The sequence below is a fragment of the Coregonus lavaretus genome, assembly GCF_964263955.1.
Source record: "Coregonus lavaretus genome assembly, contig: HAP1_SCAFFOLD_282, whole genome shotgun sequence".
Lineage (NCBI taxonomy): Eukaryota > Metazoa > Chordata > Actinopteri > Salmoniformes > Salmonidae > Coregonus > Coregonus lavaretus.
This window is the reverse complement of record NW_028162929.1, coordinates 231,675-257,595: the sequence shown is the minus strand read 5'-3', so window position 1 is coordinate 257,595 and position 25,921 is coordinate 231,675. Positions and strand designations below refer to the sequence as shown.

The following is a 25,921-nucleotide window of genomic DNA, read 5'->3' as shown; positions in this document are numbered from 1 at the left end:
CAGATAGTACCAGAGACTATAGTTATGCACGCTCAAGTTTTCTGCTTATTTGTCTTATTTCTTGTTTGTTTCAAAATAAATAATATTTTTCATCTTCAAAGTGGTAGGCATGTTGTGTAAATCAAATGATACAAACCCCCCAAAAATCCATTTTAATTCCATGTTGTAAGGCAACAAAATAGGAAAAATGCCAAGGGGGGTGAATACTTTCGCAAACCACTGTATATATATACAGTTGAAGTCGGAAGTTTACATACACCTTAGCCAAATACATTTCAACTCTGTTTTTCACAATTCCTGACATTTAGTCCTAGTAAAAATTCCCTGTCTTAGGTCAGTTAGGATCACCACTTTATTTTAAGAATGTGAAATGTCAGAATAATAGTAGAGAGAATGATTTATTTCAGCTTTTATTTCTTTCATCACATTCCCAGTGGGTCAGAAGTTTACATTCAGAAGTTTACATACACTCAATTAGTATTTGGTAGCATTGCCTTTAAATTGTATAACTTGGGTCAAACGCTTCGGGTAGCCTTCCACAAGCTTCCCACAATAAGTTGGGTGAATTATGGCCCATTCCTCCTGACAGAGCTGGTGTAACTGAGTCAGGTTTGTAGGCCTCCTTGCTCGCACACACTTTTTCAGTTCTGCCCACACATTTTCTATAGGATTGAGGTCAAGGCTTTGTGATGGCCACTCCAATACCTTGACTTTGTTGTCCTTAAGCCATTTTGCCACTACTTTGGAAGACCCATTTGCGACCAAGCTTGAACTTCTTGACTGATGTCTTGAGATGTTGCTTCAATATATCCACATAATTTTCCTTTCTCATGATGCCATCTATTTTGTGAAGTGCACCACTCCCTCCTGCAGCAAAGCACCCCCACAGCATGATGTTGCCACCCCTGTGCTTCACGGTTGGGATGGTGTTCTTTGGCTTGCAAGCATCCCCCTTTTTCCTCCAAACATAACGATGGTCATTATGGCCAAACAGTTCTATTTTTGTTTCATCAGACCAGAGGACATTTCTCCAAAAAGTACAATCTTTGTCCCCATGTGCAGTTGCAAACCATAGTCTGGTTTTTTTATGGCGGTTTTGGAGCATTGGCTTCTTCCTTGCTGAGCGGTCTTTCAGGTTATGTCGATATAGGACTCGTTTTACTGTGGATATATATACTTTTGTACCTGTTTCCTCCAGCATCTTCACAAGGTCCTTTGCTGTTGTTCTGGGATTGATTTGCACTTTTCGCACCAAAGTATGTTCGATGAACAGCATTCTTACATAGGTATTCCTCTTGTCCAGATGGGATAGGGCAGTGTGCAGTGCGATGGCGATTGCATCATCTGTGGATCTATTGGGGTGGTATGCAAATTGCAGTGGGTCTAGGGTGTTGGGTAAGGTGGAGGTGATATGATCCTTAACTAGCCTCTCAAAGCACTTCACGATGACAGAAGTGAGTGCTACAGGGTGCTAGTCATTTAGTTCAGTCACCTTCGCTTTCTTGGGTACAGGAGCAATGGTGGATATCTTGAAGCAAGTGGGGACAGCAGACTGGGATAGGGAGGAATTGAATATGACTATAAACACTCCAGCCGTCTGGGCCGGCAGCCTTGCGAAGGTTAACACGTTTAAATGTCTTACTCACGTCGGCCACGGAGAACGAGAGCTCACAGTCCACGGGAGTGGCCCGTGTCAGCTGCACTGTGTTATCCTCAAAGCGGGAGAAGAAGGTATTTAGCTTGTCTGGGAGCAAGATGTCAGTATCCGCGACGTGGCTGGTTTTCCCTTTGTAATCCGTGATTGTCTGTAGACCCTGCCACATACGTCTCATGTCTGAGCCGTTGAATTGCGACTCCACTTTGTCTCTGTACTGTCACGATCGTTGACACATGATGAAGCGGACCAAGGCGCAGTGTTGAATGTGAACATATTATTTATTAGAATGATCAACCGATCAAAACAACAAAACGATGACGTGACAGTCAATGGTCAATACACAACCAAACACGAACAAAATCCCACAAACCCGAATGAAAAACAGACAGTTTAAATATGGCTCCCAATCAGAGACAACCAACGAACAGCTGACACTCGTTGCCTCTGATTGGGAGTCACTAAGGCAAACATAGAAAACAACAAACCAGAACCCCCAACATAGAAACACACCCTGGCTCAACAACTAGAGTCCCATAGCCAGGGTGTGACAGTACCCCCCCTAAAGGCGCGGACTGCGACCGCGCCTCAAAAAGAGCAAAACAGGGGAGGGCTGGGTGGGCATACCTCCTCGGCGGCGGTTCTGGCTCCGGGCTTGACCCCCACTCCTTCTCTAACCCCCCAAAGTACCCCTGGTCCGGTCTGGCCCTGCTGGCCGGAGCTGGACTGAACACTGGTGGAGCGGATTGCTCTAGCTCCGACGTGAAGCCTCTGACCGGTGCCGGACCAGCCACCGGTGGAACAGGCACGGGCCGTGCCGGACTGACGACGCACACCACTGGCTTGGTGTGGGGAGCAGGAGCGGGCCGAGCTGGGCTGTCGAAGCGCACCCCTGACTTGGTGCGGGGAGCAGGAACGGGCCGTGCCGGACTGACGACGCACACCACTGGCTTGGTGTGGGGAGCAGGAGCGGGCCGAGCCGGGCTGTCGAAGCGCACCCCTGACTTGGTGCGGGGAGCAGGAATGGGCCGGACCGGGCTGACGACGCGCACCACTGACTTGGTGCGGGAAGCAGGAATGGGCCGGACCGGGCTGACGACGCGCACCACTGACTTGGTGCGAGTGGCAGGAACAGGCCGGACCGTACTGGGAACACACACCACTGGCCCTACGTGGGGATCAGGAACAGGCCGGACCGGACTGGCAACACACGCCAGTACCTCTCGCCGTGCCTCTACAACCTCCTTCCCCCTGGTGACCAGTGACTCCCGTAACCTGGCGTCCTCCTCTGCCAATCCGCTGGGCCGCTCTGCCGCGGTCTCCTGCTGGCCCGTCGTCCACGGCGTTAGCCCCCCCTAAAAATTTTCTGGGCGTCTCCCCTACCCGTGGACCAGGTCTCCATGTCCCTCGCCAGCCTTTCGCCCTTCTGCCACAAGGTCAAGCCCTTCTCCTCCTCACTCGGCTTGACCCAGTCGAGGAGGCGAAGGAGATCTGTTAGGGATCTCCCTGGCGATGGCTCCTGGACACGCTGCTTGGTCACATCTTGGTGGGATTTTCTGTCACGATCGTTGACACATGATGAAGCGGACCAAGGCGCAGCGTTGAATGTGAACATATTATTTATTAGAATGATCAACCGATCAAAACAACAAAACGATGACGTGACAGTCAATGGTCAATACACAACCAAACACGAACAAAATCCCACAAACCCGAATGAAAAACAGACAGTTTAAATATGGCTCCCAATCAGAGACAACCAACGAACAGCTGACACTCGTTGCCTCTGATTGGGAGTCACTAAGGCAAACACAGAAAACAACAAACCAGAACCCCCAACATAGAAACACACCACATAGAACAAACACACCCTGGCTCAACAACTAGAGTCCCATCGGCCTGAGGGGGAATATACACGGTTGTGACTATAACCGAAGAGAATTCTCTAGGGAGGTAATGTGGTCGGCATTTGATTGAGTTCCTGTAAATTATCACAATCACACCATGAGTAGTCATGAAACATAAACCACCGCCTTTCTTCTTTCCGGAGAGTTCTTTATTCCTATCCGCACAATGTATTGAAAACCCAGTTGGCTGTATGGACGGGGACAGTATATCCAGAGAGAGCCATGATTCCGTGAAACAGAGTATGTTACAATCACTGATGTCTCTCTGGAAGGAGATCCTCGCCCTGAGCTCGTCAACTTTATTGTCCAGGGATTGAACATTAGCGAATAATATACTCGGAAGCAGTGGATGGTGTGCACGACTCCTGAGTCGGACTAGAAGTCCACTCCAAATACCTCTTCTCCGCCGGCGGCGTCTGGGATAAGTTCAATCACCTTGGAAGGAACGAACAAAGCATCCAATTCAGGAAAGTCGTTTTTCTGGTCGAGATGCTGGTGAGTTACCACCTCTCTGATATCCAAACGTTTTTTCCGGCTGTATGTAATAATGCAAAGAACGTTCTGGGCTAATAACGTGAGAAATAACAAACAAAAAAAATGCTTGAAACAAGGTCGCAATGTCTATCGGCACCATCTTCTATAACAAGCGGATAAGAGCTGGATAGGAGGCAAAAGGAAGTCAGTGGGAGAATCTCAAATCCACTCCATGCCTCCTTATAACCCATTCGATGAGAAAGCCAGAGGTCCCTCCCCTCTGACCTTTTTCTCCAATGGGTTTTGAGGAGGAGACTAGGAGAGAGGATGGGAGCAGTAGGCATTTGAGACTTTCCCTGTGTTGGTCGTTGAAACCAGGAGGTTTGGTCCAGCTTCTCAGAAGCTGAAGAGTTACACACTCCATAAAGTTTATTTCCGTCAGACAAAGGAAAAACATAGCAGTTTGACTGCTGGCAGGGCCAAAGTCTGTGTCCCAATTATGTTTTTTGAATGTCTTTAGTCATTTATCCAGAGATACTTACAGTTTAGTGCACATAAGATACATATGATAATAAACCAATGTAGCTCAGTTGGTAGAGCGTGGCGTTTAAAACGGCAGGGTTGTGGGTTCGATTCCCACGGGGGGCCAGTATGAAAAAAATAAAAATAATGAATGCACTCACTAACTGTAAGTCGCTCTGGATAAGAGCGTCTGCTAAATGACTAAAATGTAAAAAATGGAAGATACTCCTCTATGTAATACAGTTCAAGTTAATAAAGGTTGATGTTAGTAGTGTGGTAAGTTTATGTTGACGTTCACTGACGGCAGGACACCGTGTTGACGTTCAGCACTGGACTGACGGCAGGACACCGTGTTGATGTTCAGCACTGGACTGACGGCAGGACACCGTGTTGACGTTCACCACTGGACTGACGGCAGGACACCGTGTTGACGTTCACCACTGGACTGACGGCAGGACACCGTGTTGACGTTCAGCACTGGACTGACGGCAGGACACTATGTTGACATTCAGCACTGGACTGACGGCAGGACACCGTGTTGATGTTCAGCACTGGACTGACGGCAGGACACCGTGTTGACGTTCAGCACTGGACTGACGGCAGGACACCGTGTTGACGTTCAGCACTGGACTGACGGCAGGACACCATGTTGACGTTCAGCACTGGACTGACAGCAGGACACCGTGTTGACGTTCACCACTGGACTGACGGCAGGACACTATGTTGACGTTCAGCACTGTACTGACGGCAGGACACCGTGTTGACGTTCACCACTGGACTGACGGCAGGACACCGTGTTGATGTTCAGCACTGGACTGACGGCAGGACACCGTGTTGACGTTCCCCACTGGACTGACGGCAGGACACCGTGTTGACGTTCACCACTGGACTGACGGCAGGACACCGTGTTGACGTTCACCACTGGACTGACGGCAGGACACCATGTTGACGTTCACCACTGGACTGACGGCAGGACACTATGTTGTGTCCCAAAATGCACCATATTGTAGTGCAATACTTTTGTTCAGGGCCCATAGGGCTCTTGTTAAAAGGGAACAGGATGCCATTTGGGACGTAGCCTGTCCTGAGATTACCTCTGTGAGCACGGTCATGTTCATTAGGCACCAAGCGGAAGAAAACAGAATGAAACGGGGAGGGACTGCCCTAATGTACCAGATCTAGTGTTCACTCTATTCCTGTTCAGTGGTTCTTCTTACCAGCCAACCAGCCAGGCTGGGGACACGTGTTGCAGACCAGGCCCACCTTAAACACACACACACACACCAACCCACCCTAAGCACTGTGGTTGGATAATAATGATCTGTGTTTGGTTTACGAAGCCCTACATCTTGGTTCCCTTCCTTCTCACAGCTCTTCACTCCATCTTCCATCTATTCCCTCTCACAGCTCGTCACTCCATCTTCCATCTCTTCCCTCTCACAGCTCTTTCACTCCATCTTCCATCTCTTCCCTCTCACAGCTCTTTCACTCCATCTTCCATCTCTTCCCTCTCACAGCTCGTCACTCCATCTTCCATCTCTTCCCTCTCACAGCTCTTCACTCCATCTTCCATCTCTTCCCTCTCACAGCTCGTCACTCCATCTTCCATCTCTTCCCTCTCACAGCTCTTTCACTCCATCTTCCATCTCTTCCCTCTCACAGGTCTTCCCTCCATCTTCCATATCTTCCCTCTCACAGCTCGTCACTCCATCTTCCATATCTTCCCTCTCACAGCTCGTCACTCCATCTTCCATCTCTTCCCTCTCACAGCTCTTCCCTCCATCTTCCATCTCTTCCCTCTCACAGCTCTTCCCTCCATCTTCCATATCTTCCCTCTCACAGCTCTTCCCTCCATCTTCCATCTCTTCCCTCTCACAGCTCGTCACTCCATCTTCCATATCTTCCCTCTCACAGCTCTTCCCTCCATCTTCCATCTCTTCCCTCTCACAGCTCTTCCCTCCATCTTCCATATCTTCCCTCTCACAGCTCTTCCCTCCATCTTCCATCTCTTCCCTCTCACAGCTCGTCACTCCATCTTCCATATCTTCCCTCTCACAGCTCTTCCCTCCATCTTCCATCTCTTCCCTCTCACAGCTCTTCACTCCATCTTCCATCTCTTCCCTCTCACAGCTCTTTCACTCCATATTCCATCTCTTCCCTCTCACAGCTCGTCACTCCATCTTCCATCTCTTCCCTCTCACAGCTCTTCACTCCATCTTCCATCTCTTCCCTCTCACAGCTCTTCACTCCATCTTCCATCTCTTCCCTCTCACAGCTCGTCACTCCATCTTCCATATCTTCCCTCTCACAGCTCGTCACTCCATCTTCCATCTCTTCCCTCTCACAGCTCTTCACTCCATCTTCCATCTCTTCCCTCTCACAGCTCTTCCCTCCATCTTTCTGTAGTGTTTGTCTGGTATTGAACGTAACAGCTGTGTCCCATCTGATGCTGCTGTTTAGGATCATGTTCAGGGTTTCAACTTATTTACTTCTCAGTTTTTCCATCTGTGTTGAGCACATCTTGAAGTATGATTCACTCATGGGTCTTCTCTGCTCAGGCTTAAGCATGTAAACCCTGGTTAACCCTGTCTAAAGATGGAAGGGTGATATAGATCACAGACAGAGGGTATTGCAGAGGGAATAGTTTAGGACCTGCTGTGACTGTTGCCATATGTGTCTTGGCCTGGGTTCTGTTCATTAGGCACCAAACAGATGAGAACAGAATGAAAATGGCAGGGACTACCTGGATTTAAAGGAAAACTCCACCCCAAAAAACTCTATTTTGGTATTTGTTTCATTAGTCCATTGTTGATATACTGTAGTCACTAAATGTTTTGCATGTCAGCAACTAAGCTTTCAAGATATATAACTTTCAAAGTACAGAAATACAGGCGGTATGATGCATTTTGCTAGTCTGGCTGATGCGCGACCTACCTGACTATACAGCGAGCTGTGACTCGCTGGTCTGGTATCTCGGGCTTGTAAAAGGGGAGGTTAGCTAAAATTTTTGAGCGAATTTCAGTGAGTTTTTGATTGGTTCTCCTATGCACGCCGTTTGCATCTCCATGCTTCCTCGTCAATTTGCTATGCCCCACTAGAGAGGCAAACAAGCCCAGTAAAAGTTAGGCTAGCTGGCTAGCTATCCTAGCTAACTGGCTAGCTATCCTAGCTAACTGGCTAGCTATCCTGGCTAACTGGCTAGCTATCCTGGCTAACTGGCTAGCTATCCTAGCTAACTGGCTAGCTATCCTAGCTAGCTGGCTAGCTATCCTAGCTAGCTGGCTAGCTATCCTAGCTAACTGGCTAGCTATCCTAGCTAACTGTCTAGCTATCCTAGCCAACTGGCTAGCTATCCTAGCCAACTGGCTAGCTATCCTAGCCTATCCTAGCCAACTGGCTAGCTATCCTAGCTAACTGGCTAGCTATCCTAGCTAACTGGCTAGCTATCCTAGCTAGCTGGCTAGCTATCCTAGCCAACTGTCTAGCTATCCTAGCCAACTGGCTAGCTATCCTAGCCAACTGGCTAGCTATCCTAGCCAACTGGCTAGCTATCCTAGTTAACTGGCTAGCTATCCTAGCTAACTGGCTAGCTATCCTAGCCAACTGGCTAGCTATCCTAGCCAACTGGCTAGCTATCCTAGCCAACTGGCTAGCTATCCTAGCTAACTGGCTAGCTATCCTGGCTAACTAAAACCGTGGAGAGAAAAGTTCTGTGATGGAGCTAGAGAGACGACACTGCCACATAGTAGCGACCAACTTAGGGATTGAATTAAAATAGGAGCATCTTGAATTAAAATAGGAGCATCTTGAATTAAAATAGGAGCATCTTGAAGCATTTCGATTCTTTGTGTGAGGGGAGGATCTATTGGCGGTCTTGCCAACAGGCTTTGGGGAAAAGCCTAATTTACCCGCTAGCTAGTTATATTTTTCTTAGAAGCTAGGAAAACAGCCTCCAATTCTGACAGTCATATCCCCACTAAAGGCTGTGGTGGACGGAGGACAACAGCCACGGGTTCTCAGAGCGGTGGTTGTGGAGGAAAACAAGAACGCTATATGGGAGACCTTGTCTTCGGAAGTCCGGAGAGCTGGTTGGGGAAGACCGGGAGAGTCGTGTTGGCCTCAGTCCTACACAGCTCCATGGTTGGGGAAGACCGGGAGAGACGTGTTGGCCTCAGTCCTACACAGCTCCAAAATCGTCAGAATCGTTGTGGATTAAGTCCATATGACCTACATACGATATGTACAATGACCTAGAACTGTACTTGGACGGTATATAATGGCACTGTGATGGATACGTGTCTGAATGGAGATTATAGTGATGACACACTAGTGGATGATTGATTGATTGATCGTTTTGTATTTGTGCAAACGTAATGAGGAAGAAGTGTTTGTTTGCATGACATTTTTAGCATGACAGGCCTATAAGACATTGAGCATCCTTAATAAAGTGGTAGAAGTGCATCATAACTGACTGGGGGACAGGCAGCACATGGGCTAACAGAGACACTACAGGAAGCACTTTTACTGGATTCAACTATGGGAACCCCCACACGTAACATTTTCTTAGGCAAGCACTACTATAAATAAATAAATATGCCATTTAGCAGACGCTTTTATCCAAAGCGACTTACAGTCATGCGTGCATACATTTGTTGTGTATGGGTGGTCCCGGGGATCGAACCCACTACCTTGGCGTTACAAGCGTCGTGCTCTACCAGCTGAGCTACAGAGGACCACGTAGTAATCAGCATAGAAATCAGATGTGTTTCAATATCTTTATATTGTTACCAATTATCCATTCATTCTGAATGAGGATGGGATTGAAGAATCTATAGCCTACTGTCTATCACAGTCAGAATCTATAGCCTACTGTCTATCACAGTCAGAATCTATAGCCTACTGTCTATCACAGTCAGAATCTATAGCCTACTGTCTTATCACAGTCAGAATCTATAGCCTACTGTCTATCACAGTCAGAATCTATAGCCTACTGTCTATCACAGTCAGAATCTATAGCCTACTGTCTATCACAGTCAGAATCTATAGCCTACTGTCTATCACAGTCAGAATCTATAGCCTACTGTCTATCACAGTCAGAATCTATAGCCTACTGTCTATCACAGTCAGAATATATAGCCTACTGTCTATCACAGTCAGAATCTATAGCCTACTGTCTATCACAGTCAGAATCTATAGCCTACTGTCTATCACAGTCAGAATCTATAGCCTACTGTCTTATCACAGTCAGAATCTATAGCCTACTGTCTTATCACAGTCAGAATCTATAGCCTACTGTCTTATCACAGTCAGAATCTATAGCCTACTGTCTTATCACAGTCAGAATCTATAGCCTACTGTCTTATCACAGTCAGAATCTATAGCCTACTGTCTTATCACAGTCGGAATCTATAGCCTACTGTCTTATCACAGTCAGAATCTATAGCCTACTGTCTATCACAGTCAGCATCTATAGCCTACTGTCTTATCACAGTCAGAATCTATAGCCTACTGTCTATCACAGTCAGAATCTATAGCCTACTGCCTATCACAGTCAGAATCTATAGCCTACTGCCTATCACAGTCAGAATCTATAGCCTACTGTCTTATCACAGTCAGAATCTATAGCCTACTGTCTATCACAGTCAGAATCTATAGCCTACTGTCTTATCACAGTCAGAATCTATAGCCTACTGTCTTATCACAGTCAGAATCTATAGCCTACTGCCTATCACAGTCAGAATCTATAGCCTACTGTCTTATCACAGTCAGAATCTATAGCCTACTGTCTTATCACAGTCAGAATCTATAGCCTACTGTCTATCACAGTCAGAATCTATAGCCTACTGTCTATCACAGTCAGAATCTATAGCCTACTGCCTATCACAGTCAGAATCTATAGCCTACTGTCTTATCACAGTCAGAATCTATAGCCTACTGTCTATCACAGTCAGAATCTATAGCCTACTGCCTATCACAGTCAGAATCTATAGCCTACTGTCTTATCACAGTCAGAATCTATAGCCTACTGTCTTATCACAGTCAGAATCTATAGCCTACTGTCTATCACAGTCAGAATCTATAGCCTACTGTCTATCACAGTCAGAATCTATAGCCTACTGCCTATCACAGTCAGAATCTATAGCCTACTGTCTTATCACAGTCAGAATCTATAGCCTACTGTCTATCACAGTCAGAATCTATAGCCTACTGTCTTATCACAGTCAGAATCTATAGCCTACTGTCTTATCACAGTCAGAATCTATAGCCTACTGTCTATCACAGTCAGAATATATAGCCTACTGTCTATCACAGTCAGAATCTATAGCCTACTGTCTTATCACAGTCAGAATCTATAGCCTACTGTCTTATCACAGTCAGAATCTATAGCCTACTGTCTATCACAGTCAGAATCTATAGCCCACTGTCTATCACAGTCAGAATCTATAGCCTACTGTCTATCACAGTCAGAATCTATAGCCTACTGTCTATCACAGTCAGAATCTATAGCCCACTGTCTATCACAGTCAGAATCTATAGCCTACTGTCTATCACAGTCAGAATCTATAGCCTACTGCCTATCACAGTCAGAATCTATAGCCTACTGTCTTATCACAGTCAGAATCTATAGCCTACTGTCTATCACAGTCAGAATCTATAGCCTACTGTCTATCACAGTCAGAATCTATAGCCTACTGTCTATCACAGTCAGAATCTATAGCCTACTGTCTTATCACAGTCAGAATATATAGCCTACTGCCTATCACAGTCAGAATATATAGCCTACTGTCTATCACAGTCAGAATCTATAGCCTACTGTCTATCACAGTCAGAATCTATAGCCTACTGTCTTATCACAGTCAGAATCTATAGCCTACTGCCTATCACAGTCAGAATCTATAGCCTACTGTCTATCACAGTCAGAATCTATAGCCTACTGTCTTATCACAGTCAGAATCTATAGCCTACTGTCTATCACAGTCAGAATCTATAGCCTACTGTCTATCACAGTCAGAATCTATAGCCTACTGTCTTATCACAGTCATAATCTATAGCCTACTGTCTTATCACAGTCATAATCTATAGCCTACTGTCTTATCACAGTCAGAATCTATATCCTACTGTCTTATCACAGTCAGAATCTATAGCCTACTGTCTTATCACAGTCAGAATCTATAGCCTACTGTCTTATCACAGTCAGAATCTATAGCCTACTGTCTTATCACAGTCAGAATCTATAGCCTACTGTCTTATCACAGTCAGAATCTATAGCCTACTGTCTATCACAGTCAGCATCTATAGCCTACTGTCTTATCACAGTCAGAATCTATAGCCTACTGTCTATCACAGTCAGAATCTATAGCCTACTGCCTATCACAGTCAGAATCTATAGCCTACTGTCTATCACAGTCAGAATCTATAGCCTACTGTCTTATCACAGTCAGAATCTATAGCCTACTGTCTATCACAGTCAGAATCTATAGCCTACTGTCTTATCACAGTCAGAATCTATAGCCTACTGTCTTATCACAGTCAGAATCTATAGCCTACTGCCTATCACAGTCAGAATCTATAGCCTACTGTCTTATCACAGTCAGAATCTATACCTACTGTCTATCACAGTCAGAATCTATAGCCTACTGTCTATCACAGTCAGAATCTATAGCCTACTGCCTATCACAGTCAGAATCTATAGCCTACTGTCTTATCACAGTCAGAATCTATAGCCTACTGTCTATCACAGTCAGAATCTATAGCCTACTGTCTTATCACAGTCAGAATCTATAGCCTACTGTCTTATCACAGTCAGAATCTATAGCCTACTGTCTATCACAGTCAGAATATATAGCCTACTGTCTATCACAGTCAGAATCTATAGCCTACTGTCTTATCACAGTCAGAATCTATAGCCTACTGTCTTATCACAGTCAGAATCTATAGCCTACTGTCTATCACAGTCAGAATCTATAGCCCACTGTCTATCACAGTCAGAATCTATAGCCTACTGTCTATCACAGTCAGAATCTATAGCCTACTGTCTATCACAGTCAGAATCTATAGCCTACTGCCTATCACAGTCAGAATCTATAGCCTACTGTCTATCACAGTCAGAATCTATAGCCTACTGTCTATCACAGTCAGAATCTATAGCCTACTGTCTATCACAGTCAGAATCTATAGCCTACTGTCTTATCACAGTCAGAATCTATAGCCCACTGTCTATCACAGTCAGAATCTATAGCCTACTGTCTATCACAGTCAGAATCTATAGCCTACTGCCTATCACAGTCAGAATCTATAGCCTACTGTCTTATCACAGTCAGAATCTATAGCCTACTGTCTATCACAGTCAGAATCTATAGCCTACTGTCTATCACAGTCAGAATCTATAGCCTACTGTCTATCACAGTCAGAATCTATAGCCTACTGTCTTATCACAGTCAGAATATATAGCCTACTGCCTATCACAGTCAGAATCTATAGCCTACTGTCTATCACAGTCAGAATCTATAGCCTACTGTCTATCACAGTCAGAATCTATAGCCTACTGTCTTATCACAGTCAGAATCTATAGCCTACTGCCTATCACAGTCAGAATCTATAGCCTACTGTCTATCACAGTCAGAATCTATAGCCTACTGTCTATCACAGTCAGAATCTATACCCTACTGTCTATCACAGTCAGAATCTATACCCTACTGTCTATCACAGTCAGAATCTATAGCCTACTGTCTATCACAGTCAGAATCTATAGCCTACTGCCTATCACAGTCAGAATATATAGCCTACGGTCTATCACAGTCAGCACTTTAACAACAGAATCTTCGTGTAGGGGTCAGGGTTCAAAAGGAAAACCTGCTTGGAGAACTGCGTTCTTTGGTGAAAGAAGATTAGATGATGTTCAAAAGTGGTATCAGGGATTTCGAGTTGATAGCAAGCAAGCTTAAAGTTATTAGCTGGCTGGTTTTCCATGGATGAACAATGCTAGCTAACGTTAGTTGCTACTTGCTAACCACAAGGTTTAACAGGTTGCAGTTGTCTAATATGTCATTCATTTTAGTGTAGAAGGGTTCTTATAAACGTTTTGAAAATGTGTTTGATGATTTGTGCACCCTATTCATAAAGTTAGTGGCAAACGATGTCCGAACTCAGGGTGCTGAGTTTATATAGGTATGTGTTTGGGTAAAAATAACATTTTTGTTTTATTCTATAAACTACTGACAACATTTCTCCCAAATTCCAAATAAAATTATTGTCATTTAGAGCATTTATTTGCAGAAAATGACAACTGATCAAAATAACAAGAAAAGATGCAGTGTTGTCAGACCTCGAATAATGCAAAGAAAATAAATTCATGTTCATTTTTAAACAACGCAATAGTAATGTTTTAACTTAGGAAGAGTTCAGAAGTTTTAACTATTAATAACTATCATTAAGTTTGCCGACGACACAACAGTGGTAGGTCTGATCACCGACAACGATGAGACAGCCTATAGGGAGGAGGTCAGAGACCTGGCCGTGTGGTGCCAGGATAACAACCTCTCCCTCAACGTGATCAAGACAAAGGAGATGATTGTGGACTACAGGAAAAAAAAGAGGACTGAGCACGCCCCCATTCTCATCGACGGGGCTGCAGTAGAACAGGTTGAGAGCTTCAAGTTCCTTGGTGTCCACATCACCAACGAACTATCATGGTCCAAACACACCAAGACAGTCGTGAAGAGGGCACGACAACACCTATTCCCCCTCAGGAGACTGAAAAGATTTGGCATGGGTCCTCAGATCCTCAAAAAAATCCTACAGCTGCACCATCGAGAGCATCCTGACTGGTTGCATCACCGCCTGGTATGGCAACTGCTTGGCCTCCGACCGCAAGGCACTACAGAGGGTAGTGCGTACGGCCCAGTACATCACTGGGGCCAAGCTTCCTGCCATCCAGGACCTCTATACCAGGCGGTGTCAGAGGAAGGCCCTCAAAATTGTCAAAGACTCCAGCCACCCTAGTCATAGACTGTTCTCTCTGCTACCGCACGGCAAGCGAAGTCCAAAAGACTTCTCAACAGCTTCTACCCCCAAGCCATAAGACTCCTGAACAGCTAATCATGGCTACCCAGACTATTTGCACTATTTGCACTGCCCCCCCACCCCATCTTTTTACGCTGCTGCTACTCTGTAATTATTTATGCATAGTCACTTTAACTCTACCCACATGTACATATTACTTCAACTACCTCAACTAGCCGGTGCCCCCGCACATTGACTCTGCACCGGTACCCCCCTGTATATATAGCCTCCCTACTGTTATTTTATTTTACTTCTGCTCTTTTTTTCTAAACACTTTTTTGTTTTATTCTCCTTTTTTATAAAAATAAATGCACTGTTGGTTAAGGGCTGTAAGTAAGCATTTCACTGTAATGTCTGCACCTGTTGTATTTGGCGCATGTGGCCAATAGAATTTGATTTGATTTGATTTGAGAAATCAATATTTGGTGTAATAACCCAGATTTTCAATCACAGCTTTCATGCGTCTTGGCATGCTCTCCACCAGTCTTTCACATTGATGTTGTGTGACTTTATGCCACTCCTGGCGCAAAAATTAAAGCAGCTCGGCTTTGTTTGATGGCTAGTGACCATCCATCTTCCTCTTGATCACATTCCAGATGTTTTCAATGGGGTTCAGGTCTGGAGATTGGGCTGGCCATTACAGGGTCTTGATCTGGTGGTCCTCTATCCACACCTTGATTGACCTGGCTGTGTGGCATGGCACATTGTTCTGCTGGAAATCCTCAGAATTAGGGAACAATGTCAGAGCAAAAGGAAGCACGTTTTCTTCCAGGACAACCTTGTACGTGGCTTGATTCATGCGTCCTTCACAAAGACAAATCTGCCCGATTCCAGCCTTGCTGAAGCACCCCCAGATCATCACCAATCCTCCACCAAATTTCACACTGGGTGCAAGACACAGTGGCTTGTAGGCCTCTCCAGGTCTCCATCTAACGACCAGGTGTTGGGTAAAGCTGAAAATTGGACTCATCAGAGAAGATGACCTTACTCCAGTCCTCTACGGTCCAATCCTTATGGTCTTTTGCAAACCTCAGCCTGGCTCTTCTTTGCTTCTCATTGATGAAGGGCTTTATTCTAGCTTTGCACGACTTCAGCCCTGCCCCTAGGAGCCTGTTCCGAACCGTCCTCCCCGTGCACTTCACCCCAGCTGCCGTTTGCCATTCTATTTGTAGGTCACTTGATGTCATCCTACGGTTGTTGAGTGATATTCGAATGAGTTGGCGGTCATTCCAGTCAGTAGAGAGTCGTTTTAGCCCTCTGCCGGTCTGTAGCTTTGTTGTCCCCAATGTCTGCTGCTTGACCTTGTTCTTATGAACTGCCGTCTTTGACATTTTAAGGATGGAAGCAACCTGAAGCACACTGTATCCCTCTGCCAGTAAAGCCAGAATTTAACCCTTATTTTCCTCACTCAAAATTTCCTTTTCAACTCTTTTGGCATGGTCAATAGTTATTTTTTCATTAATATTACTTTTGAGGTACTATTAGCACTGTTTTTGCCATCCAGCTGGTCCTATTGCAAGAGGATAGCGATGACCACAGCAGTGGTTTTTATACTTTTCCTCGTTAAATAAGATTTGGTTCAGGTGATCACCTAATCAGTACCTAATTCAATAGAATGAGGTGTGCCTGTGTTGGAATTCAACAGACACTGGGATGGAATGGCTGTCATACATGTAGAGATGCTGATTTAAGAAAAATCAGCAGTGGTCTCTTAATTGTTTTCCACAGCTGTATATGTTAAAGAGGAAAGGGCCTAAGGCTGACCCCCATTGTAAACAATGAGACTTTCTGATTGATTCTAACATATATTTGAGATTCATTACTTTCCTTCTAACATGTAGGCCTCTACATGTTATGAATTCCTGCGGTGTGTCTTCTATAGCATGAGATGTAGGCTGTACTCCACCTCCATCTCCTTGTTGTCAGGCTACTGTACTTCTCCACCTCCATCTCCTTGTTGTCAGGCTACTGTAATTCTCCACCTCCATCTCCTTGTTGTCCCTCTGTCATTTTGAAACCTAAACACATCATGTTTTTGAGGCCTGAACCAGACAGACAGCTTACAGGTCTGTCCCTGTCCTCTCAGCTCATAGCTATAACTGTAGGAATAAATATCACCCTTAAGCAGAAATAGAAGTCTGCAGAAGAAGGAACGCGTACAAGTGAACATAGAAATGGTTTAGTTAAATGACCGATAATGATTGAGTCTGCTAGGGGGTTTATATGGCGTTTCCTCCTCTTTCCCTTGCTGCTGCTTCTGAAAGTGCTGCAATTGTGTTTGAGGTTTTGAGCTTTAGTGTTACGTTCCTGTAAGATCCATGTAACAGATCTGGGTTCTGTTTTTAAACCAACTTTGCTCCTCTATTCTCTTACAGGCTTTGGTTTTTCTACATACAATATATTTCGAGGTTGGACGTCAGCACGTGGGGCGCACCGGTTGGTGTCACCTCGTTAGTCAGTATGTGTTTCACCTGTGCTGGTTGCCATCTCATTAGTGGGAAGGTGTTTCACCTGTGCTGACCCAGGTGCTATTTAAGAGTGGCTGGCCATGTGCTCCAGTTGTCTTGAGAGATGTGGAGGGTCAACTCCTTCAGTTGTCTTGAGAGATGTGGAGGGTCAACTCCTTCAGTTGTCTTGAGAGATGTGGAGGGTCAACTCCTTCAGGTCCATGCTGAAGTCAATACGACCCAATAGCCAGTCATGTCAGGCAGTTCTCTTCACACAGTTTATACAGCTGGCAATTCTGGAAGGGAGCCTGTGAAAGATGTTGTATTATAGGATTCATATATTCTCTGTCCTGGAGAGAGGGAGAGAGATGGGGATCAGAGAGGGGGGATCAGAGAGGGACAAGAGAGAGAGACAGAGAGAGAGAGAGAGAGAGAGACCCTGTGTGTTTGGGCCCGGGATGGGAGGGATCCGTATACAGATGAAATGCGGCCTCCCTCCATCTCCACACCTGAGGTGGTGATGTGGTATCCGAGGAAGGAGACGGCCTGTTGGAAAAACAGACACTTTTCTGCCTTGGCAATGAAACTCGAGGAGGCGGGCGAAGTGGAGGGACGTATATACCCCCTGGCGCAGGGACACGGAGACGTATGTCTCCATCGCTTCAGTTTCAGCCTGCGACAGGGGATACACATGACTCCTGGGAGGTACAGCGTCTACCCGGAGGTTTATCGCGCAATCCCCCGCCCGATGGGGTGGTAATTTGGTCGCCTGCATTTTGTCGGGGGGAATGCGCACAGTGGAGGTAGTGTCTGGCCTTTCCACCGTGGTTGCACCAACGGAAACAGCTAGGCACCTACCCTGACACTCTCGCGACCACCCTGTGAGAACCCTCTGCGGCCATGAAAAGGTGGGGTTGTGTAGTGCTAACCAGGGAAGACCCAACACAGCAGGGAAATCAGGAGACTCAATAATAAAAAAGGTGACTTGCTCACTATGGGTCTCTTGCGTAACTTGTGCTGTAACTTCCCCAACGAACCCTGAATCTAATGGTCGACTGTCAAGTGCTTTGATGGGCAGTGGAATGGACTGGAGCTGTTGTCCTCCGTTCTCCCAGATCGCTGCACCACCCAGCTCCATCGGAACGGAATCCGGGTTGAAGGGGGATGAAATGTGCAAGCCACTTCCAGGACGTCATCTTGAAGCTAGCAAGTTGTCCAACCGGATGGCCATGTCCACCAGCTGGTCAAAAGTCAATGTGGTGCGCGGTCCTCATCCCCTGCCTCAGGTGGACTAGCCCCGTAGTTGTACAACGCGTCTCCTCCTTCACTCCAGACCGCGTTGGCCCACTCCAGGGCTTTCCCAGAGAGGCAGGAGATGAGGGCGGACACCTTCTCCCGCTCCGATGGAACCGGGCTGATAGTCGAAAAATAGAGGTCCAGCTGCAGGAGGAATCCCTGGCAACGGGCCGCTGTCCCGTCGAACTCCCTCGGTCGTGATAGGTGAATCCCTCTGGGCGCTGGGGTGTGGATGGCTGGATCCGGTCGCTCAGCTGGTCCCGAAGGGTCGGGTCCTCTCCTCTCCAGGCGTTGGACGACCTGGAGAACCCGATCCATCACTTCTCCCATGCTGGCTAGCATGTTTGAGTGCTCCCGGACCCGCTCCACAACTCCAGGCATGTTCTCCGCTCCTGCTGACTCCATGTTCAGGTGTGTGATTCTGTGGTGGGTGATTTAGAAGGAGTCAGGAGCAGGAGGGTAAATCACAGAATAAATAGATCATTCCGTAACACAGCGGTACGCAGCAATGCGTAAAACACTCCAGTGCGGTAAATACGTCGCACTGGAAAACAGCAAGACACAGGGGTGAAATATCCCGCCGATACAAAATACAAAGAGCTCCACCGAGCTAATGTAACCTCCACAATAACTAATCACACACAAAGACAAGGGGGCAGACGGAACACTTATATAGGTACTGATGAGGGGAATCAGGTGTGTGTAATAAACAAGACAAAACAAATGGAATGATGAGATGAGGAGCGGCAGTGGCTAGAAGGCCGGTGACGACAAACGCCAAAGCCTGCCCGAACAAGAAGAGGAGGCAGCTTCGGAGGAAGTCGTGACACTGTTCTCGGATGCAACACTCACTTCCGAGTTCCAAACTGCCTCTGGAAGCAACGTCAGCACAATAACTGTTTGTTGGGAATTTCATGAAATGGGTTTCCATGGCTGTGCAGCCACACACAAGCCTAAGATCACCATGCACAATGCCAAGTGTCGGCTGGAGTTGTGTAAAGCTCACCGCCATTGGACTCTGGAGCAGTGGAAATGCTTTCTCTGGAGTGATGAATCACGCTTCACCATCTGGCAGTCTGACTGATGAATCTGGGTTTGGTGGATGCCAGGAGAACGCTTCCTGCCCCAATGCATAGTGTCAACTGTAAAGTTTGGTGGAGGAGGAATAATGGTCTGGGGCTGGTTTTCATGGTTCGGGCTAGGCCGCTTAGTTCCTGTGAAGGGAAATCTTAATGCTACAGCATACAATGGCATTCTAGACGATTATGTGCTTCCAACTTTGTGGCAACAGTTTGGGGAAGACCCTTTCCTGTTTCAGCATGACAATGCCCCCGTGCACAAAGCGAGGTCCACACAAAAATGGTTTATTGAGATCGGTGTGGAAGAACTTGACTGGCATGCATAGAACTCTGACCTCAACCCTATCGAACACCTTTGGGATGAATTGGAACGCCGACTGCGAGCCAGGCCTAATCGCCCAACATCAGTGCCTGACCTCACTAATGCTCTTGTGGCTGAATGGAAGCAAGTCCCCCGCAGCAATGTTCCAACATCTAGTGGAAAGCCTTCCCAGAAGAGTGGAGGCTGTTATAGCAGCAAAGGGGGGACCAACTCCATATTAATGCAGATAATTTTGGAATGAGATGTTCGACGAGCAGGTGTCCACATACTTTTGGTGATGTAGTGTAGGAACATTGCTGCGGGGACTTGTTTCCATTCAGCCACAAGAGCGTTAGTGAGGTTAAAATTATATAAATTATAAATATTATAAATTATAGTTATAAAAGACAACAGTTAAAACAAGTTCTCTTATCACTCTTTTCTCTAGACCCAAAAACCATCCTATCACACTTTCAACGATTCTGGCTGCAACACCTTGAAGACAGAGGCTCCTTTAACACGGAGAGTTACTTACATTTGATTTCAACATAGTGATGTCTCAGACATGGGTAACTCCTTTTCTTTCCAGTTTGATTGAAATATGACTACAATACTCCCAAGATTGATCCAGCTCAAATCGAGTAGATGACATGCGCAGTGAACAGGAGCGCCGTTGAGCAGAATGTCAGTGTGAGTGGCTGTAAGGAAGACATTCGGTGTGTGTATGTGAGATCCAACATAGCTGGAACGTGCTATGACCCGTAGAAAGACAGAGACAGGAACCTGATACAGCTGCCCAGCTGAGGCTCAGATTCAACACTAAAGGCCAGCATGAATGGCTTTCTGTGTGACAATGACGACAGCACTCAGGGTATGTACGCTTCCATCACAGGGAATGGTCAGAGGACCCTGCCTGCTCCAAGCGTGTGTGTGTACACGTGTGTGTGTACACGTGTGTGTGTGTGTGTGTGTGTGTGTGTGTGTGTGTGTGTGTGTAGTGTACATTCTCAGAGAAATGACTCAGGAATGTCAGGATACATGCCAAAGATAAAGAATGTGAGCCATGTTATGTTCAGGGGCACCTTCCTCCCTCCTAACAGAATATCACAATCCTATCAAAAGGACTGAGTCTCAGTGGCATACTGGATGAACTAATGGCTTAACCTGCTGGGATGTTTATTACTGATCATTATCCCCAGATTAGAAGGGGTGATTCTAACTCAAACATCCTGACGTAAAATACCTTTCTACATTATAATCCCAGGAGTTACATACCTTGTCATTTTGCTTCACAGATATGTATGGGACATCAGATTATTTTGGATGTATAATATCTAATTAACCCCCTAGAGTCTGTGTCCGCGCTCCCTGTGGAAATGTATTAGCATAATACAAAATCCATCAGTTGGAGCTATAGAGCGTCTGTTTCTTCTGTGTCAGAAAGGTGACAGTGTGTCAGAAAGGTGACAGTGTGTCAGAAAGGTGACAGTGTGTCAGAAAGGTGACAGTGTGTCAGAAAGGTGACAGTGTGTCAGACTGTAACGTCCGAACCGTTTGTCTGTCTCTGTCTCAATCCACCGCATCCGCCGATGTCGCACCTCCGCATCTGAGTTGAAAGGTGACAGAGTGTCAGAAAGGATTTAGACAGGGCTTAGACTCTGATGGGTTAAGCAATAAGGCCGGAGGGGGTATATATGGCCAATATACCACGGCTAAGGGTTGTTCTGATGCATGGATACAGTCCTTAGCCGTGGTATATTGGCCATATACCACAAACCCCTGATGTGCCTTATTGCTTTTGTAAACTGACGTAATTAGAGCAATAAAAATACATGTTTTGTCTTATAAGGTCTGATATACCACGGCTACCAGCCAATCAGCATTCAGGGCTCGAACCACCCAGTTTATAATAATATATACACTGAGTGTACAAAACATTCAGGACACCTTCCTAATATTGTCGAGATCGGTGCGGAAGAACTTGACTGGCCTGCATAGAACCCTGACCTCAACCACCTTTTGCCCTCAGAACAGCCTCACTTCGTCTGGGCATGGACTCTACAAGGCGTTGAAAGCTTTCCGCAGGGATTCTCGCCCATGTTGACTCCAATGCTTTCCAACAGCTGTGTCAAGTTGGCTCGATGTCCTTTCGGTGCTGGACATTTCTCGATACACACGGGAAGCGTGAAAAACCCAGCACGTTGCAGTTCTTGACACCAACTGGTGTGTCTGGTACCTACTACCATACCCCGTTCAAAGGCACTTCAATCTTTTGTCTTGCCCATTCACCCTCTGAATGGCACACATACACAACCCATGTCTCAATTGTCTGAAGGCTTAAAAAATCCTTCTTTAACCTGTCTCCTCCCCTTCATCTACACTGATTTGAAGTGGATTTAACAAGTGACATCAATAAGGGATCATAGCTTTCACCTGGATTCACCTGGTCAGTCTATGTCATGGAAAGAGCAGGTGTCCTTAATGTTTGGTACGCTGTGTGTATATCATGGATAAATGTCAGGTCACATAAAGATGGGATGCACGTTTTCTCAGAAATGTTACTTCATGTTTTTTATTAAAAAATGTATATCACAAGAACTGTATTCACGTATTCCTTCCTCTCTACTACTGGGCGGAATCCTAACTTGAGACGATGATGGACGGGCTAACTCAAAGCTTTGGCGCAAAGATCGACATTAAAGAATGATTTAAGCTAAAGTTTGAGTGTTGCTAGGTGTATCTCAAGTCTGATTGTTGCTAGGTGTATCTCAAGTTTGAGTGTTGCTAGGTGTATCTCAAGTCTGAGTGTTGCTAGGTATATCTCAAGTTTGAGTGTTGCTAGGTGTATCTCAAGTTTGAGTGTTGCTAGGTGTATCTCAAGTTTGAGTGTTGCTAGGTGTATCTCAAGTCTGATTGTTGCTAGGTGTATCTCAAGTTTGAGTGTTGCTAGGTGTATCTCAAGTCTGATTGTTGCTAGGTGTATCTCAAGTTTGAGTGTTGCTAGGTGTATCTCAGGTTTGAGTGTTGCTAGGTGTATCTCAAGTTTGAGTGTTGCTAGGTGTATCTCAAGTTTGAGTGTTGCTAGGTGTATCTCAAGTCTGATTGTTGCTAGGTGTATCTCAAGTTTGAGTGTTGCTAGGTGTATCTCAAGTCTGATTGTTGCTAGGTGTATCTCAGGTTTGAGTGTTGCTAGGTGTATCTCAAGTTTGAGTGTTGCTAGGTGTTTCTCAAGTCTGATTGTTGCTAGGTGTATCTCAGGTTTGATTGTTGCTAGGTGTATCTCAGGTTTGAGTGTTGCTAGGTGTATCTCAAGTTTGAGTGTTGCTAGGTGTATCTCAAGTTTGAGTGTTGCTAGGTGTATCTCAAGTCTGATTGTTGCTAGGTGTATCTCAAGTTAGCACTCAGCCATTAACCAATCAGCGACCATAATCATGCACACCCAACACTGGGAAATGAAGGTACAACTTAATAAATACTTTGCAGGATTTTTACACTGGAGATAATGACCTGGAGGGAGGAAATCCACAGGGTAGAGTAGAGGGCAGAATGACCTGGAGGGAGGAAATCCACAGGGTAGAGTGGAGGGCAGAATGACCTGGAGGGAGGAAATCCACAGGGTAGAGTGGAGGGCAGAATGACCTGGAGGGAGGAAATCCACAGGGTAGAGTGGAGGGCAGAATGACCTGGAGGGAGGAAATCCACAGGGTAGAGTGGAGGGCAGAATGACCTGGAGGGAGGAAATCCACAGGGTAGAGTGGAGGGCAGAATGACCTGGAGGGAGGAAATCCACAGGGTAGAGTGGAGGGCATAATGACCTGGAGGGAGGAAATCCACAGGGTAGAGTGGAGGGCAGAATGACCTGGAGGGAGGAAATCCACAGGGTAGAGTGGAGGGCAGGAAGCTAGCCTTGACCACAGCCATTCTGTGTGATATGTCTGGCAGCGGGAAGCTAGTAGAATGGTAACACATCCCGCCACAGGTTCTGGACATGGTTCTTCACTCTCTCGTGACAGAACTTAACATAAATGTCACAGCGAACACACAACATTTGGTTCTGGTTTCCGATGTCGCTCCTCCCCCATGCACTCAGCTCCAATGTGATAACTGTATTATCCACAGCACAGAGACCCTTTCTGATTCTGATAGGTCAGGGGTGTCTCTCTCTCTATATATATATATCTTCTGATAGGTCAGGGGTGTCTCTCTCTATATTGTGGTCCTCTGTAGCTCAGCTGGTAGAGCACGGCGCTTGTTAACGCCAAGGTAGTGGGTTCGATCCCCGGGACCACCCATACACAAAAATGTATGCACACATGACTGTAAGTCGCTTTGGATAAAAGCGTCTGCTAAATGGCATATTATTATATATCTTCTGATGGGTCAGGGTGGGTGTCACTCAAAACATAGTGTCCAATTGGGCAATGGGGATCCCTGGGTTTTCCATTTGACCAATCAGAAACAAATGAAAATGACAGAAAAACCTACAAGATGAAAATACATTTTCCCCTTTTTATGAAGCTACACCAAGCTCTCCCTTTCAACCCCAACACTTAAAGAATTATCAGACAGAATATTGGCAAAATCAATCATACAGTTTTACTTTGAATCATTATATTGATCATTACATTGATCATTAAATTGATATGTTATGATACGATGTTCATCTGGCGGTAAGAAGGTTATGTTATGATACGATGTTCATCTGGCGGTAAGGAGGTTATGTTATGATACGATGTTCGTCTGGCGGTAAGGAGGTTATGTTATGATACGATGTTTGTCTGGCGGCAAGGAGGCCCAAGTTTCAAACGCACGTTAGTTTGCAATCTCGTCATGTAAAAACTGGTGCACTGGCATTTTCCAGCCCTAACGCCAGGTTTGGCAATTTACCGGTCTTACATCAGCTGGCTTGCGCTGAGATGGGAGAGGTGGAAATATTTGAGGTGTGTCCTTTAAAATGTGAGCCAATATGCCAATTTCAGTGAGCACAACTTGGGATATTTAAAGTCCAAAAGATGGTCTTAGGGGTAACAACACTGGTTATGGAATTAGGGTTAGGGTTAGGGTTAGGGTTAAGGTTAGGGTTAGGGTTAGGGTTAGGGTTAGGGTTAAGGTTAGGGTTAAGGTTATGAAATGGATTTAGGGTTAAGGTTAAGGTTAAGGTTAGGGTTAGGGTTAGGGTTATGAAATGGATTTAGACAGTGGAGGCAGTAGCATTATGTACACTGACTGGACAAAACATAGACTAACCAGGTGAATCCAGGTGAAATCTATGATCCCTTATTGATGTCACTTGTTAAATCCACTTCAAACCAGTGTAGATGAAGGGGAGGAGACAGGTTAAAGAAGGATTTTTAAGCCTTGAGACAATTGAGACATGGATTGTGTACGTGTGCCATTTCAGAGGGTAAAAGGGCAAGATAAAATATTTAAGTGCCTTTGAACGGGGTATGGTAGTAGGTGCCAGGCGCACCGGTTTGTGTCAAGAACTGCAACGCTGCTGGGTTTTTCACGCTCAACAGTTTCCCGTGTGTATCAAGAATGGTCCACCACCCAATATTCCTAATGTTTTGTACATCGATGTTTTATAAAAATATCACGAGTAGCAAAACTGTCAACAAACTGTCCTTCCGCTTCTTTTATTTATATTGGACATTATTTTTTGTCCATCTTCTGTGAAACGTTTGGACTGAAAATGTGCGATTCCCATTGCATGAAAGGTGTCAGTGACTGTAGGAAGCCTGTTTAGGAACATCAAGTTATTTTTAAAAGACTGCTTATTGTTTATCTCGGGGGATTTTTTATGCATCTTCCACCTTCCTCTGTTGGACATAACTGTCAAATTGCGGGAATTCGCTGTCTGTGGTGCTGAATCCGCTTGTAGACTATTAGCCTGTTCGTTTGTTTATCTTTCACGTGGCAAAGTCACTACTGGCCAAGTCACTGCTGGCCAAGTCACTGCTGGCCAAGTCACTACTGGCCAAGTCACTACTGGCCAAGTCACTACTGGCCAAGTCACTACTGGCAAAGTCACTACTGGCCAAGTCACTGCTGGCCAAGTCACTGCTGGCCAAGTCACTGCTGGCCAAGTCACTACTGGCCAAGTCACTACTGGCCAAGTCACTACTGGCCAAGTCACTACTGGCCAAGTCACTGCTGGCCAAGTCACTACTGGCCAAGTC

At 45.8% G+C, this 25,921-nt stretch overlaps 1 protein-coding gene across 1 annotated transcript in view; it reads right to left on the bottom strand.

The window, feature by feature from the left end:
* The window catches only part of LOC311118679 (BTB/POZ domain-containing protein 3), a gene marked incomplete at its 3' end in the record, with an annotated part of 445,507 nt that overhangs the window by 285,236 nt on the left and 134,350 nt on the right, over positions 1–25,921 (bottom strand). The gene's annotated exons all lie outside the window — the stretch shown is intronic.